We start from the raw sequence: 18,567 nt of genomic DNA, 5'->3' as shown, positions 1-18,567 counted from the left end.
CCAGGCTAGAAATGGGAGGAAATAAGTATGGACTTTATTATAGGCCTCCCGCTGACATAACAAGGTCACGATTCTATATGGGTCATTGTAGATCTCCTTACCAAGTCAGCGCATTTTATACCGGTTAACATGGCTTATCACGTCGGGAAGTATGCTGAGCTGTACGTTTCTCAGATCATGAGACTACATAGAGTACCAAGGGCCATAATTTTAGATCAGGGACCATAGTTTATAGCTCACTTCTGGGAACACTTGCACCAGGCCTTGGGAACTAAATTAATCAGAAGTTTAGCATATCATCCACAAAATTTGGGATAGACCGAGCGAGTGAACCAGATCTTAGAAGATATGTTGAGAGCTTATGTTATATCCTCCAAGGGTTCATGGGAAAAGTGGCTACCTTTAGCCGAGTTTTCCTACAACAATAGTTATCAAGATAGCATCAAAATGGCTCCTTTTGAGGCCTTGTACGGTCGGAAATGTAGAACTCCTTTGAATTGGATTGAGCCTAGAGAAAGAAGATATTATGGCATTGACTTTGTCACAGAAGCTGAAGAGCAAGTAGACGTTATCCAATAGCATATGAAAGCAGCCCAGTCTGGACAAAAGAGTTATGCTAATAAGAGAAGAAGACCATTAACCTTCGAAGTGGGAGACTATGTGTACTTAAAGGTTTTGCCCATGAAAGGAGTGTAGAGATTTGGAGTAAAAAGGAAGCTTGCACCTAGATATGTAGGCCATACCAGATTATTGAATGGAAGGGAAATGTCACCTACAAGTTACAACTTCCTCATGAGATGAGTGCTATATTCAATGTCTTCTATGTTTCCCAAGTTAAAAAGATGTCTTCGCATACCTGATGAAGCTATTGCACCCACCAACATTAAGCTCCAATAAGATTTGACTTATGAAGAGAAGCCAATCCGAGTGCTAGAAGAAACAGAAAGAGTAACATGGAGCAAAGTCATTAAGTTCTACAAGGTGGTGTGGAATAACCACAGTGAACAAGATGCCACTTGGGAATAGGAAGATTATTTGCTGAAGTTTATCCTGCCTTTTATGAAAAATATTAGGTCTTTCAAATCTTGGGGTGAGATTTCTATAAGGGGGAGGGGCTGTAACACCCCAGTGTTAAGTATTGCATTTGGCACTTGCATTTCATGAGCACAAGCATCATCCAAGCATTCATGAACATGAGCATATGAAATTTCATCTCATTCTTATACATTGTCACATGAAATGTTGACTATATATATATGCTTATGCTTGTAATCATGTATGACCAATGTGTGAAATAGTTGAAAGGTCACTACAATACCTTAGACAAATCTAGGATGGTGAATGGAACAACTTTTGTATTCATGACATGAACCAATTTTGCTTCTAAGTGTTGGTTTAATTTGAAATGTCAGTTTCATGATGCTAGTTTGCCCAAAGTTGAATAGTAGCTTAGAGTATTTGCATGGCTATGTGCCCTAAATAAAAGTTGTAGTTCACATCAAGGGTAACAAACTTTATTTAAAGGTCATGAGCTAAATCAATGTCTAACTTAGTCAAACAAAGCTCACAAAAATCAACAAAATGTTGTGTGTAACTTAGAAAATTTTGCTAAGTCCTAAACTGGTTTTCAGTTTCAAAGTACCTTGCATTGGAGCACTGTAGTTTGAAAACCATTGGGAATTAGGCCAAACTCATTTAAGAAATCTTGTAGTACTCATGTAGCTCTACACTTTGTATTAATGAAGTTTTCAAAAATTCGCCATGGTTTGGGAGATGTGTAGGTTCAAAAACATTTTGTAAGTCGGCTCCTTCACCTGTTTGAATCGGTCGGGGCTGCAGCCGTCGTGGCCGACCGGCGTAGGCCGCGTACGCTGCATGGTGGTCGTACACTGACGCTGGCCCCACCCATGAGGCTAGAGCGGGCAGTAAAGAGCACCGCATCACGCACACCCGCTCACACGCACTCACTCTCACTCTCGCCTCCTCTCTCGCCCGTGCGCCGCTCCAAAGCGGAACCACAGCGCCACACCATCACCGCGGACCTCCACCATGCCATTGTCCAATTGATCACGCACACTTCTCCGACATCCCCTCCTCCACCTTCACGAGCCGCTAGCCATACCAATCGTGCTCAAGTAAAGCCGTTGTTTGAGTTCACCACCGCCGCGCCATCACTGGAGCTCCGCCGAGCTTGCGTTCGCCATGGCCGTGCTCCACCGAGCCGTCTCACGCACGCCTTTCTCTTGTTAGGGTTAGCCAAGGGTCAGGTCTAGGTCACGCCGCTGGCCATTGAGCCAACGCTAGCACACCAGCGCTTGAATGCGACTGCGCACAACCGTGCTTTTGCTGCCGCCATGCCACGCACATAGCCAAGCTTCACCATCGCTCCATGGTAGCTCCAACCTAACCCTAGATCTCCGTTGCACCACCAGGACGCTATTACCGAGCTCGCCTAAGCGTGCCATGGCCAGAAATGACGGGTGCACCACCGCAGCGCCGTCACCGTCCACCATTAGCGTCGCCACCATAGCCAACCACCATTAGGGTTTCACCCACTTAGCTCACTAGGTGCGGAACGAGGAGGGGCACACGTCGATGGTGACCTCATCGCCGGTGACCTCGCCGGTGACGAGTTCTCGCCGATCAAAGCCGACGTCCTACCGTTGTCTCATTGGCGTGTGGGACCAAGGTTGACTACGGGACCCACATGTCAGCGCCTGAGGGTGTATAGACCGGGTGCACCTAGCAGTTAGGGTTTAGTTGTTTTTGTTTATTTTTCACAGATTTGAATAGTAACTTGCAAGAATTATATCTAGAGCTAGGAGTATCCAAATGAGGTCAACCAAATTTTGTTGGATTCATCATGAAGAGTACTATTTTATAAAAATATGAAATCTTCTACTTATGGTATTTTTCTGGGAGAATTAAATTGAGCAAGATAAGTGCTTTTAAAGTAGTTTATATCTTGTAAAATACATAACTTGAGCTAGGAAAGTGATAAAATTCTGATTATAATTTTGCTGGTCTTGTGTTGACATGCTCTAGCTAGGAAAAATACTATACCTATAGTAGACATACTTGTAATATGGTGTTCCTATTTAATCTTAATTAATTGCTAGATTCTAGTGAAATTAATTGGGGTAAAAATACATAACATATGATCATACAAATTTTTACACGGTATTCTATTGCTAGGAGAAAAGTAAGAAAAATATTAAATTTGTTGCTTGACACTTTTCACTATGCTAAACTATTTTTGCTAAAATAAGCATATGTAACTTGTCATTTTTGTAGAGGTAGATATACTTATCAAAATGGCATGAAATTTGTACAGTAGACTACTAGCGTCATGTATAGCCTACTATAATTTTCTCGGAACTTATTGAGCAATGGAAATATTTACTCTATAAATCACCTTATTATCTGAGACAATTAATAAATGAATATAAATAAATTAGTCAGGCGTAACCATGATGTTTTATGTGGTGTGTGTGATGCATATAATCTATTGATACTGTTAGTGAGGCTGAGAAGTATTTGTTCATAGCCAACTAGTTAATTATTGCTTTATAATTCAACTAGATGGTTGTATGTGTAGTTTCTATTATGGTGATGATTTCATGATGATAATGATATTTTCTGTAAAGATGGTTAATAATAAAGTTGTAGATAACTTACTCATCTACCTTGTGTTAAATTTTCATAGTCATAGGCCTTATGGTTTGAGAATTATGGTGGTCGGAAGTCTACTATCTGAAATGCTTGCTCTCTAGACAGATCTGAAAGATTGAATTGTTTGACATAGACAACTGCTTAATCACATTAAGATGATTAAAACAAAGTTGTAGAAAATTTCATAACATTTCCATAAAGTCCACAACCATATTAATTAGATATGTATAACTCCTGTTATGGTCAAAACAAGTGGCTGCTGCCTTGCAGTCTAGATAATGATCTACATAAGTGTTTATTTAGTTACTAGAGAAGAGATATGCACCTACTCAGTAAAAGAAAATGTAACTTGTTATCACCTTAAGGCAATGTTGTTGAGAACACTTAGGAGGATGCATTTCATCACACTATATCCTATGCTACTTGTCATTATATATGCATCTATGATATCTTATTTCGTGCTCATGCATATAGGATCGTCCGAAGGGATAACTCTGTTGGAGTTCGAAGAAGAGCCGGAGGAACAATAGGAGGCACCTTAGGCCATAGCTCCAGAAGGAGAGGAGCAAACTCTTGAAGACTTACCCGAGTGCCCAGACCATAGGCCAACTTCTTTTATCAAAGGCAAGCCCCAGAGCATTTTAAGCCTCCCATGTTTTATAAAATATCACTTGAGTCCTTTATGTTTGATGCATTAGGTTATAAGAGTTGAATTGGAAACACTTGATGCATAGAACTACCTTGTCTAGATAAATATACCTTTAACCCTGTGTAGGTATAGGATCAAATATATGCTTAGCAATGCTTAGACTGGTAGAAGTTTGGTGATTTCCTATCACCTACGAGATATAGATGGATACCGAAGCATGGTTGGCTATATTTGCTATCGTGGAACAGAACCATGGGGTAATGTAACTGCCAACTGGAGGCTGGGTGGAGTCTATATATAGGTTGACTCATGTGATTTTGTCTATGCCAGTTAAGGACCGTACCATTGTTGGCACTTCTACCGAGATTGAACACATGCCTCTCACTTAGCTAGCCGGATAACTCGTTCCGACCGCAAAGCCAAGTAGCTCAACTTAGGCCAGGCCCCGTTCTGTAAAAGTGCACACTCTGGATGGTAGTAAGGATGTGTGGGGAGCCAAATGTGAGCCCAAGGGTAGGCCGGGCCTAAACGTCCTGGCAGCTAGTTATCCCTGATTGTGCAGTGCTGGTCGAACCCATGAAATATGGACCTAAGTTGTACCAAAGATGACCTAAGGTGACAATTGATCTGGTTTGCCTGGGTTTGTGTTAGGAATAAATTCCTAGCTAGTTGAAACCGATTCGAATCGCCGTCTCTCCCGGACAGTGAAAAACATGGCTAGCTCCAACATCGTAGTAAGTGTATTATGGAATGATGGTTATGAAGAACATGGAATTACTATACTGGCTATGGTTATTATTGTTATGCTACTAAATGATATACCACATGTTTGGCACAAGTTAGTTGCTAATCTAGAGATGAATAGTTATAATTAACTTGATGACCGAATTATAACTGTATACTTGAATTGGTAAGCTTTTTATGCAAAATGTTGTCAAGCTAGCTCCATTTATATAGCCTTGTATAATACTTGGAGTCACTTTATTTTTGGTTTATGATAGGTAAGTCTAGTTGAGTACCTTCTTATACTCAGGGTTTATTTCCCATTGTTGTAGATAATATGATGTATCATGGTTACTGTAAGAACTGCTTTTGTCCTACCGTGGACAAGGAGTAGGGCCCTAGGCAAGGCGTTTCTCGTTAATCCCTCTCTTATGTTTTGTGGAATTGTGATCATGAGTTGGCACCGTATTTGAACAATGATGGAGACGTTGGTTTCAAACTCTATTTGCTTTCGCTACTATTTTATCTGAACTTGGTTTGTAATAACTTTAATCTACTCCAATGTATGGAACTATATTTGTGGACTTTATGTAACATGTGACATGTTATGTTAAATCAAGTACGATCTTGGTTGTATGTTGATGGTTAATCGAGACCCTTTGTCGTACTCGATGGACTACTGGGTTTATATGGGCTCAAGTATGATAGTGTGACCACTTGTGGGCTACCATTGTACTTGTGCTCTTATAAATTGGACGGTCCTGCTACACGCATATACCATGCAAGATGTGTAGAGACTTTGGACATTTAGGGAACGACTGCCTCAAAACCCAAGTAGATGTGTGGTACAACAACTACAATGGGTTCTGTCCACAAGGAGATCCAGGGTGGAATCAGTCGCACCCACAAAATCAGGAAGGTAACTATGCTCATTCAAATTTTGTAAATCAACCTTCCTTGAAAGAACTTATGTTAGGGCAAGCTAAAATAAACAAAAATCTAATTATGAATCTTGCCTCTAACAATAAATTTTTGGAAAACAATAATTCAAATTTAGAAGGCTCAACCTTTTCCTTCAAAAATCAATTAAGCCATAATAAAATGTTTGAAACCCAACTAGCTCAAATTGCCACTACAATTCCTGCTTATGACTTTGAAAATATCTTGGGGCAACCCAAAATTTCATTTGAAATGTCAATGCGGAAATCACGAGGGATGGTAAGTCCACTTGTGATCTACCATATCCTAACCATGCAGGAAAAGCCAAAAAAAGCACAGGGGTGCAACCCCAGATCTCAGGCTTTGAGCTAGCTGGGGGAGGACCCCCACAAGGTAACTTGTATCTTGCACTCTCACCACTTTCTGTTACCATGCACAAAAATAAATAAATAAAAACTTATGGTTCCATTGTTCACCATTAAATGTTTTCACCACTGTTGGATGATTATTGTTTATCCTTTCATGCTTCCTCTCTCTATATTGACATGTTTTGGTTTGGGAGTATTGGTTATACATCTTTTAAATTAAGCATGGTGCCTAGTTTGAAGCTTGGATGTAATGATCATACTCCTATAGGCTTTTTAATTTAAGTATGGTGCTTAGATTAATTAGCCTACCTTGATCAAATGAGACATGGTGTCTAGTTTAATCATTGAATCGAAAATGCTAGTATAGATTTTGGTTGATCATATGGACTAACCCTTGCAGGAATTTATCAACTTCATGAGAGTAAGTCTTCAAGATGACAACAGAGGTGAAAGCTTGTTTGGTGACCCTTAATAAAAAGAAATAATAATAACAATAGTCATAATAATAACTAAAATAAAATCAACCCATGAGTTTGCCTCTGTCCTATAATAAAAGCAACCAAAGGACCGTAAACTTTGGGCAAGCTTGGGGGAGGACCCCCACAGCGGTAACTTTTACTTCGCATTTATTTATTATTTAGCTTCAAAAAATGAAATATGATAAAACAACAAATAATATTTATTCCACTCCACATATGTGTAGTAAAAATGTTTAGTTCATCCTTGTTGAAATGATGAATAGTTGCTCTATCTTATATTTTGACTGTGTCTAGTTTATAACTTAGCTTTCTCCAAGATTTGAGTTCACTGGCTAAAAATATCTCATCCAAAAAACTTGAAACTTGTGGGTTGCAAATGCTTAATCTAGTCTAAGTTGTTGCGTGGTATGATATGGTGCAATGGAAATTTGCTATAACTTTGTTCTAAGAAAGACTTGACATCCAGAGTATTATTTTCAAAAATGCTAAAAATTAAAAGTTCCTCAATGATTTATATTTCCTAACAAAGCCATATGACATGTTCTACAAATACAAAACCTTAGTCATATGCTGCTTGTTATCATATTGAGCTTTGTCAAATTGTTGTGACCCTTGTTGAGATTCTCATCATGCAACCATGATCAAGACACACGTACACCCACAAATAAAATTGTTGATTCTTACACTGAGAGTTACGCAAAAACATATTTTTCGTCCACCAAATAAATACTCCATTCATATTTTTCATGAGTCTCTCTTTCAAAAAGTTTTCAAATGCCAAAAGTAAGTATGGGTTATGCTAAAAACAAGAAAAAGAAAAAAAATATTCATGCTAAAAAAGCATGAGAGAAAAAAATGCATGCCAAAGAGCATGAAGAAAAAAAGAGAGAAAAGAAAAGAAAGAAATAAGATAGCCCATACTTTCGAATAAAAGGCACCAATCCAAAAAGAGAGTCATGATCAAAGGAGTACAATATATATATATATATATATATTAGCATTAGGAACATTATAAAAATTCCACATACTTGCACGTCTTGATCAAAGTGTATGACTTGCATCTCCTTGGGGTCCGATTTTTGACTTAGCAATATTATGTGAAGCAAGTATGCCTTCTTTTATACCTACCCAAGATCCACATAAGCCATTTAGTTGGTAAGATGAAAAGAAAGGCAAACATAAAAAGCCTTTGGTGAGAATCATAAACTTCTGAGTGACCGAGTGAATCATTTGAGGAACTTAACTTTATTTTTTTTTAAAACTTTCAAAACCTCCAGAAAGAAAGTCAATAAAAGAACAAATGATACGCATTTCTATGAACCATTCTATCTTGCAGCCACTTAAGACTTGGAGAAGGCCAAAAAGCCCCATAGGTAATGAGATAATAAAGGGTGGATAGAATGCCAATTCATTTACATCAAGGAAGAAAACTTTGTTATAGGCATGGCACTTTGAATTGTAATCGCTATTGAAGCAACTCCTGATTAACATCCAATGTTTTAGCTCTTGCTCGGGACAAGCAAAGGGTAAGCTTGGGAGATTTTGTTGGCAGTTCTTATCGACAAAATCTAACCATCAACTATGATCCAAAAAGGAGGAAACTACGTGTTTTTACACACATATACCTTTACTATTGGCATAGTTCCACTTGTATTCGAAGACCAATGTTTTGCAGGACATGTACAAGAATATGGTGGAAATATAGTCCAAATGCACCATCAGAGAAAGCATAACACAGATTCACTCAAAGGAAATAGAAGAATGCCCATCCAACTAATCCAATCGGGCCAAGCACCACCATGGCAAAGACCTAGGACCACCTAGGAACCCACATGCGCAAGGCAGTGGCGAGGTAGGCCAGCAGGTGGTGCACCCGCACCGCCCCTAGCATGGCTTGGCGCACCCTTACTCTAGCGGTTGCATGGCAGCATGCAATGATAGTGCAAGGCGGTTTCCTAATTTATCTACACCCAAACCGACCTCACTCATGTATAAATATAGGGGTGGAGCTCTCACACCACACACACCACAATTGAACTCTCTCTCCCTCCACACTTGTATTCTTTTTACTATTTTTAGTAGTGTTTGGAGCAAGGCAAGCTTCATTGGAGAGCTTGAACCTCTAGGGGCAACCTTGGTATGAATAATATGAAGAATTCCCTTATGTTCTTGTTCTAATTTTATCATTATAGCTATGTTATGAAATTAGAGCAAAGTTCTTATGTTATTCATTTAGCATATGAAACTTTATGCTTAATCTTTCATACAACATGCATATTTAGACCATGACCTATATTGAGGTAGTGAGTTCTACTTTAAGATTAGTTTTGGTCATTATATTCTTGTGGGTTCATCGTCCGTCCCCAAGGCGGATGCTCCAGTAGAGGACTCCTGATAAAAATGGATGTTCCTAGCTGACGCTAGAGTAGTAACTGATACCATAGACATGGTGTCTAAGCTAGAAGTTACCTTTGTTTGCCTCATATCCCCCGGTTGAGGGGAAGGCGGCAGGTGGTGATAGCCCTATCCGTCCTTTGTAATCCCCCATGTTCGGATACGGCGTAGAGCTGTAGGCAGGCATCGCCTGGCAGACCAGGTGCAACCCGACGCTTAAAGCAAGTCTATAGTGACCAAAGCTATCTTAGCTTAGAATCTCTAACCTTAGAAACTCATGTATTTGTATGATCATCTGCTCATCTTAGCATAGCTATACAAGATAAGCCTGCTCTAGTTTAGGTATATTCTTTATTCTTTATTTTATCTTTATCCTTGAGATTGGCTTGAGTGTGTGTGTCACACTATCCAATATTTATCCTAGCTTACCCCATTTATGAACTTTGGTCTATTATATAGTCATGTTATTTTGACCATGTCCCTACTAGAGACTTTTACACCATGCTTTCCTTTGGAAAAATATAAATGAACGATACATGAATACTTTTGGGTGAAATGCTACAACGATATATCCGTACGCTTGCGGATTCCTTCTCCATCCGTTCAGAAATATCGTCAAGGTGTTTCTGGTGCCATTGCTAGGAAACACCAATCCTAGTGGTGATGCTGAGAAACGCCAACAAGCATTTCAGCGTCATTGCTGGGGAAGGCACTTGTTAAAAGAATCTTTTAGGACATGTTCATGATAACATGCTTGTGTAGTAGCCACTGATCATAATAGGATAACTTTGCTTGTTTTCTCCTATTATGGATGAAAATAAGATAGTGTAAGACGATTTCAACTTGCCGACGACCTTCACCAAGAATCCAGAGTCATTCCTAAAGTAGGGCTAGCCGCGTGTCGATCCTCCTTACGCTACTCCACCGGTAAATGAACCCATCACCCTAGTGTTGGTATTCTTAACGCATATATATAAATCTGCAAGCATACAGATACCGCTATAGCTTTCACCCTGAGGTATTCCAAGTATCATATCCATAGGGAAACATGTGAGACTAACTATGGTCTAACTTAACTAAGGGTAGCAACAAGGTTAGGATAAATAGGAGCATAGAGAGGATAACTAAAGTTCTCTAGTTCTGACTTGGGTAAGCTTATGTCTTCTACTATTCAACTAGGGACATTACTAGGGACAGACACCAGCAGAGGATGCTTTCCATCACAACCGCATCCTACGTGCACCTACAGATGGGAGGTGGACTACAAAGGATCAACGAAGCTATATAGTACAGGCTATATAGAACTTATGTCACTCACACGATCTACCACCTTCCGTAATGCAGGGTGCATCCATGATTAACCTAAGTCTAAGCACCATGCTTACACTTATGATTAATACTCTACTCCTCCTAGGAAGAGAATAAAGCACTCAAAAGAGAGTCATGAACCTGAAGAACAATATAAATAAGATGGTTACTTGAATCAAAAGTTGATTACCAGAAAAATCTCAGATGCAAGCTCATATAGAACTTGAATCCGCCAAGGTACAAGCTGTAGAGAGAGCATTGATAGGCCGACACCTCCTCCAAACTCTTCTCTCACTCTCTATCTCACTATTATTTATAAGACTAGATCCTATGGCGGACTAATCTTCTCTTGATAGCTGGCTCTGATCCTCATGGTATGAATTAGGGTTTTAGGATGGCTCTAGGGATGGTGGCGGGGCCTAGTATATATAGGTCAGAGCATCCAACATGAGCCCTTGGATCAAACTAACTTAAAGGACGGCATAGATGCAACATAGGAGGCAGTGGAGAACCGACATAGCAACGAGAGGCTGACATGGGGGGTCCATAGGTTGAGCGGCCTCTAGGTGGGGTCGGCCAGCCCCACATGTCAGACACGGGCTCCACTTCGGTGATTCGCCTTCTAGAGTCTTCTAGAGTCTTTCCACATCGATTAAGCGGTGGAATTCTATAATTTCCTTTGATGAATAGGTCCCCCTTGACGGTTTTCTCGATAAACCCTGCTGAAAACACAGATTCACCAAAACTCATGGAATTTATTAGCTTAAACCCCTATACCTATGTTTGGAGATGGAATTAAGTATAAATACAGGTTATGTTGATGGTTTATAATTGATGTTAGTGACCATCAACAAGTTCCCCCAAGCTTAACCTTTGCTAGTCCCTGAGCAAAGCTAAACTCAGCAATGGATCAGGAGTTGCTATAATGTTTTCACTCCTCAAAAGTACACATGCGTTCAATCAAAAATTCTACTCCTGATTAGAATAAACTGATCTAACTTTAAAACTTACCCTTATTACCTTCAACCATGGGGCTTCTTAACGTTCACTTGGGTCTTGAACAATTGAAAGACAGAACGAGCAAGTCAAGCACTATGTCTCAAGTTCTTTGTTTCACCATTGTTCCGGACTTTTTATAAGTTTTCAAAATAAAACTCAAATATTCCATTGTATGACACTCTCAAGTCTCTCAATATATGTGATATTTGTGGATCCTCACCAAAGGTAGTAAAGATGTTATGATCCGCATGTTAGAGACACGAGCTCTACTTTGGTGATTCGCCTTCTAGAGTCTTCCCACGTCGATTACGCGGCGGAATTCCATAATTTCCTTTGACGAATAGGCCCCCCTTGACAGTTTTATGGATAAACCCTGCTAAAAACATAGATTTACCAAAACTCATGGAATTTATTAGTTTAAACCCCTATACCTATGTTTGGTGATGAAATTAAGTATAAATACAGGTTATGTTGATGGTTTATAATTGATGTTAGTGACCATCAACACCCAGCACCATCTATACCAAACACCATGGCAAACAAGATGTTGCACGAGTACTCCGTCCCCATTGTTGCCAATGTGCCCGTTGGGCCTACCGTTAACATGGGCGACGTGAACTTTGAGCTGAAGACCGGCCTAATCATGATGGTGTAGGCAAATCCATTATGTGGATTGCCTAGCGAGGACGCCAACGCACATCTCCATCACTTCATGGAGCTGTGCGACACCATTGTCATGGAGGGTGTCACATTAGAAGTAATTAGACTCCTCTTGCTCCCATTCTCCCTCCAGGGGAGGGTGAAACAGTGGTTCTACAAGGACCGGGGAGCTATCGACACATGGAACAAGTGTTCCACGGCATTCCTTGCGAAGTTCTTCTTGATGGACAAAACCAATGCCCTTTGTGGAAGAATTTCCAACTTCTAGCAGATAGCATCAGAATCCATCCCAAAAGCATGGGAGAGGCTGCAAGAACACATCCTTGCCTGCCCACACCATGGGATGCACTACTATACTTGCACCTTTCATAGTCGCATCGTAACCCACATCGCAGTCCAATTTTGGCCTCGGCAGTAAGCTATCGGCAGTGATACTCATAGCCATCACCGTCAATATCTAAGACTAACTAGGGTGTACACTACACTACCGTATTGGCTAATCATCCGTCTATGATAAGGTCCTTACTTCGGTCGCATTGAAACACAACCCGCATGTGTGGGTATGCACTAACACCGCCGCAAGGCTTATGATCCGTCCGGGATCAGATCCTTATTCCATCGCATTGGAGCATGACCCGCCTGTGTCAAGGCAAACATCACCATTGCTTCAGCATATGAATCATCTGGTCATAGGGCATGGTCACCGTCATGTTGCAGTATGATCCACCCATGATGAACCTTTAGTCGGTGTTGGGTTACTAAATGATTCGGCGGTGATGCACTATTGACCCCTACCGCATTAGACGAATAGCGGTGGTGATGGCCGTCTACTTCACCAAAGACGAGTGGTACGGCGGTGATGAAACAACAACCAACAGCCCTTACATCCAACAGTGATAGAATTGCATCCGGTTTTCACAATGTATTTACTAATTCATCTGGGCCTTAATAAGCTACTGAACATACACCATATAGATATAATCATTACACATCATTCATCATGTCCACAATGAAGAGTACTTGTTATAATAACAATGCTCGACACTAACATAACAACTGTGTCAACTAATAAATTAACACAAGCGGTATATAGATAGCATAATAAAGGTTCTGCTTCCTACAGACTTACATAAGGTAGATATGCTCTGCTCCTTTAGATTGGCACTCTTTGAGCAACTTGGCAGCCAATGCAGCATGCCCTACTTCCTCCCATAGCCATTGTAGGAAAATTGTTCAAAAGCACTGAGACTCCAAAACCTACACAACGCAAAGCAGCAGAATTAATAATATTCAACATACCATTGGTTTAGTTACCAAGCCAAAATTGAACTATATATAGGCTCAAAACAACTCCCTACCTAAACAAAGACATGTCCTAACAACAAAATACAGCATGTGCACCTTTACTGCTCTACTAATGACTCCACGAACAAGGGAACATAAGGCAGATAGTGAGGTCTGTTCAAATAAATACTCTAGGTGCTTTTAGGAAAGCGGATGACTCGAGCAGGAAGGACATGAACTTTTCTATGGCTCATGTCATATGTCATCAGTGTTCTGTCCTCCCCAACAAGGAAAATCAAATTCCATTCAAGGTGAACTATAATCACTATGTAGTCTGCATTGGCAGCCTCAAAACTGTAGGATCTCTGGTTGGTCTAGAGGGAGGTGAATGGGCCTGTCAAAACAAACACTCAAACTTTTATCAAATTCACCCTATAGCACTGCCACTCTAGAGGGTGGCACTGCCGGACTGCGGCACTGCCGGACCAGAACAGCGGCACTGCCGCACCTACAGACAACTTCGAGTCACAGTTCAAAATCAGTGAACGAAAACTTAGATCGGAGAAATTTCTCAGCCTACTGCAGGTATGATAGTCATAAATCAAGAGCTAGAAGTTGTAGGAACACCACACACAAGTAGATTGACTAGAAACCCTAGAAATCACCTCAACCAACAATATGAAATGCAAGTAATGTAAATCAAGCACAAGTGACACAATGATTTATCCCGTGGTTAGACTCGCCTCCAAGGCTTACCTACCTTCACGTTGTTGAGGTTAGCCACTAAGGCTTAGGGCTTTCCAACCCTTCCTCGTTCTCAAGTCAAGAGACTTAACTCTTGAGATGAGGGGTGAATTTACTAGCTTCAAGAGATGGTTACAAACCTCCCGAGGCTGCCACATAAGTTGGCAAGCTCCATGGGCGACGCTCTAGCCGGCTAGGAGCCAAGCTCCAAGAGTAACAAACACAACCATCGGCCAAAACGTGAACCAAGTGCTCTTTTGAGCTGAGGAATTAATGGAGCTGCTCTCTAATCGAGTTTTGGACCCTTTTCTCTCAAGGATTGTTGGAGAAATCAATGGATTTGCTTGAGGGCTCAAGGTCACTAATGGAGGGAGAGGGAGAGGCTCCTTTCTATTTTGGATGAGCTAGAGTGAGGAAGAAGAGGCAGAGAGACATTCGGGAGGAAGGGGAAGGGTATAAATACCCCCAGCCCCCAACGGTCACTTAACTCGCGGTAGCGCCATGGCTCAAGTGCGGTAGTGCCGCAGTGTGGCAGTGCCTCTCTTCAAGTGTGGTAGTGCCTCACCACGCAAGATAGCAAGGGTAAGAGTGAAGTATAGACTATCTTGGCTGTGAATCTAAGGATGCATGTGTATGTTTGAGCACTTGGTAGCATATATTAGCTTAAGCATTGTGTCTCCCTTTATAATACAGCTTTTCCTATACTCAAATTCAAAATATAAAAGAATTTAAACCTCCTTTCACTTTGAAGCCATCTACATTTGTAATTGGGGGCTCCTCCATTTCGTATAGCATCATCGAACATGAATTCCCTGCTTGTCATCTCGATAAATCTCATTAGTTCTCTAATTACGTGGTCATTATCACCAAAACCCATAATTAGGGCTTGATTACACTTTTAATCTCCCCCTTTTTGGTGATTGATGACAACCCAATTAGAGCTTACAAAAGATATGAAATAAATACTGAGATTTTTGAGCCATGGGTGTAGAGCCTCCCCCTAAGTATGTGAATAGAGAATTGAATTCTCAAATTGGCATAAGAAGCCAAGATTCACATTTTATTAAAAGTGATGGGGCTCCCCCTACATCCATGCTCCTGTGGGGTGCTGCATACTATGTCAGGTATGTAAAACATGATGCAAATGATAGTTTATGTACAACATGGTTTGCTATTGCAGCTTGGTGCGACGCTACCGCACTAGAGTGCGGCACTGCCGCACTTACTGTAATATTATAGATCAGCACAGACACCACACAACATGTGATACATATAAAGATATACATTCTAGCATAATTGTATCACAAGCGACAGCATAGATTAATATATGTCCATATCCCACACATATATAAAGTACTTAAGTAGCATTATTAAATAAATAGAGTTTCTAATGGACTCTTAAACTCTCACCTAACGAAGACTACTCTAAACGGATACGAACGTGACTCTAGCTACAGCAACCTCCTCTCCATGGCATTGAAAAAGTTGTTGACCCCTCTAATTTTCTCTCCCTTTGGTATAAAGCACCAAAAAGAGAAGAAAAGAAGAAAGACCAACACTCACTCCTCATCCTCTTGGATGGTGTCCCAATCGACATCATCCCCACCAGCAACTCCACTAGCACCTGCAATGTCCTCCTCTCCACCATCATCATCATCGTCATCGTTGGAGGAGGAAGAAAAAAACACCACTGCCCTCCCTTGGTGATGAGTGGTCAAAGTGTGGTGCTCACGCTGGTGCTGCTCATGGACTGCAAGGTGGACCTTAAACTCGTGTGAGGATCAAGCTCTAGCTGCTCCTACTCCTCCTCCTCATCCTCTGAATCTGTCTCAGAAAGACAAGGGAGGTCATCAAACCTCGGCGGTGACTGAACTGGAGAAAGAGGTGGTAGCCCTACACACTCTCTAGCCTCTCAGTTGGCTTCATAGTTCTCCAACCGATCCTGATATGTGGTCTTCGCTGCATAGGTGCAAGTGGTGAAGATGGCCTTGATCCATCTTCCAAACTTCTCCATCTTCTTTTCCTTGCGAGGCCTAGATCGGGACGACTCAGGCATGTCGTCAACTGATGGAGAGCGTCTCACTACCCCGCTAGCACCTGCCCCTCGGGTCTTCTCAATTTTGTAGACAGTGTGAAGACCATCTTTCTCAAATATGTAGCCATTGACCCTCTCAATCATAAACATGAGATAGGGGGCATTGGATATCCCCTTTCTCCCATCCTCCATGGCATTCCTCAGCTCATGCCAAATGAAGCGAGGGACATTAAACCTGTCACCTCCAGGAGCAAATCTAGCAAGTACATTCCTAACATAGCCATTAAGATCAGAGGCTACGCAATCCTAGGGATTGATAGTGTGCCTAATCAAATTATTCAGAATGTAATAATAGCTCTTTAGGCCACTAACCTTCCCATCTGCACTTCTCCTATCAATCCACATATAGGCAATATCACGGATCTCAGCTCTAGCCTCATCATGAATGTAAATGAAATCCCCACTCCTCCTCTCCAAAATCAAGGATTCGGCTAAAAGTCACAAAATCAACTCTATAATGACGTCCCTCAGCCATGCAGTGAATATCATCAATGTAGATGCTACAGAAGAAAGTGGAATGGAACTGGGCTAGCACTTCTTCATTCTAATTATATCTAAAGGTCATAATATCAGTGAGGTCAAACAACTCACAAGCCTTGATCACCTTATTGAATTATGGCTCATTCTTTGCCTTCATCTCCTCCCAATCAACATACTACATCTTCACAACCTTGGAATTCTTGGAGTTAAAGTTCACACATGCATAGAAGTTGAAATGAAACTCATTCCAAAACCTATAGTCAATCTCCAAATCCTTTGGTTGTTCATAGGAATTGTTCTCACGTGCTTCTTCCACCATCTTTAGCTTTTTCACATAGTTGAGTACGGGATGAGCACGTGTGTCAACAGGATGCCTCATGACTACATCCTTAGAATACTCTCTGATGTAGCTCCAGTCAAACTCCTCAAGATGAGGTAGAGTATCTGGGCAAGCATTGGAGGAATGACATGGCTAGCCCTCTCCAGGTTCTCATCCTGGATCATCTAATCTCTCCTCCCCCTGTCTCTAGCAACATCTCTACCTGATGCACTGTTGCTGCCCCCTGTGGTCCTACCACGACCATGACTAGGCATCTGCTTATCCCAAGGCTCGATCATCTTCCTCTTCCCCCTTCGATCATCATCACCTCCAGAGGACATCTATGCAAACAAATCTAGGTCCAAATAAGAAATTATACATAAGGGGTATAGAAGAACACTTGTAAAACACTCTGGATAGATGAGATGATTCAAATCTTGAGTTAGGAAAGCACTCTGAACAAATCAGGTCAGAGGGTGCAGCACTGCCGCACCCTAGGAGCGGCACTGCCGCACCTAGTGCTTTACCTCTCCCATGATTCAATTCTTCTCAACTATTTAGACTATTTCTCAAACATTCTCCAAAACCACTAGACAATCTCAGAATGAGTAGACCTAAACAAATACATGGAGATGTCTACAATGTAGATAAAGTGGCTACATATTTAAGATAGAAACAAATCTGGTGCACAAATCCAACCAAAACAGAGAGTCATCGATGGAACAACATCTGCATTTACAAATTCAATCTTTTGAGTGCAGTACTACCGCACCCAACATGCGGCACTGTCGCAAGTACATATGAGGCTCAACCAATGAATCATTGTTTTGATTCAATTCATCCATCAAACTAGTTTTTACCCTAATCATGCAGTCACTAGAAACCATCTTCTAACAAATATAGAACTCCATGGCATAGATCGGGATTAGGTTAGGGTTTCACCTTGATTCATGTGAATTGAGGAGGAAAGGAAGAAAATGGCGCCGCCCATGAGCTACAGCTGTTGTTGGTGATGATGAGCAAGAGCAGCAGCAGGGCGCGACACAGCTAGAGGCGACGGTAGCGCTGGATAGAGGCATGGCGGCTGCATGCGGTGAGAGAAGAGAGAGAGGCATTGGCATCAGGTAAGAGAAGAGGGCTACCCTGGGGACCAGGTGAAATAAGAGGTAAGAAAATGGGCCTCCACAGTAACTACTATCATGGGCCGAATTTTAGTTGAAATTCAAAGTACTGCACTGTCGTAGGGCAGGCGCGGCACAGCCGCACTCCCCAGTACAGCAAATTTAGCTACTAACTAAATACCTCTCTATATATAGGATTGTGACACATATCTCAAGCACACTATGATCAGCAACAAATAATCAATACAAACAACGATCATAATGCACATGTTTCTTATGATAAATATTTTTAGGCACAATATTTAAACTTTTGCAATTCATTTCTCCTATCCA

The 18,567-nt window shown here is 41.2% G+C and overlaps 1 non-coding gene across 1 annotated transcript; it reads right to left on the bottom strand.

Moving 5' to 3' along the window:
* Nucleotides 1-12,429: 12,429 nt before the first annotated feature.
* LOC136506261 (small nucleolar RNA R71) lies at nucleotides 12,430-12,536 on the bottom strand. Its single transcript, XR_010771485.1, has one exon. It is a non-coding gene; the product is annotated as a small nucleolar RNA R71 (small nucleolar RNA).
* Between the last annotated feature and the right edge of the window lie 6,031 nt (nucleotides 12,537-18,567).

This window comes from Miscanthus floridulus, chromosome 14 (assembly GCF_019320115.1).
Source record: "Miscanthus floridulus cultivar M001 chromosome 14, ASM1932011v1, whole genome shotgun sequence".
In the NCBI taxonomy this organism is placed as follows: Eukaryota; Viridiplantae; Streptophyta; class Magnoliopsida; order Poales; family Poaceae; genus Miscanthus; species Miscanthus floridulus.
This window is presented reverse-complemented; position numbering and strand designations above follow the sequence as displayed.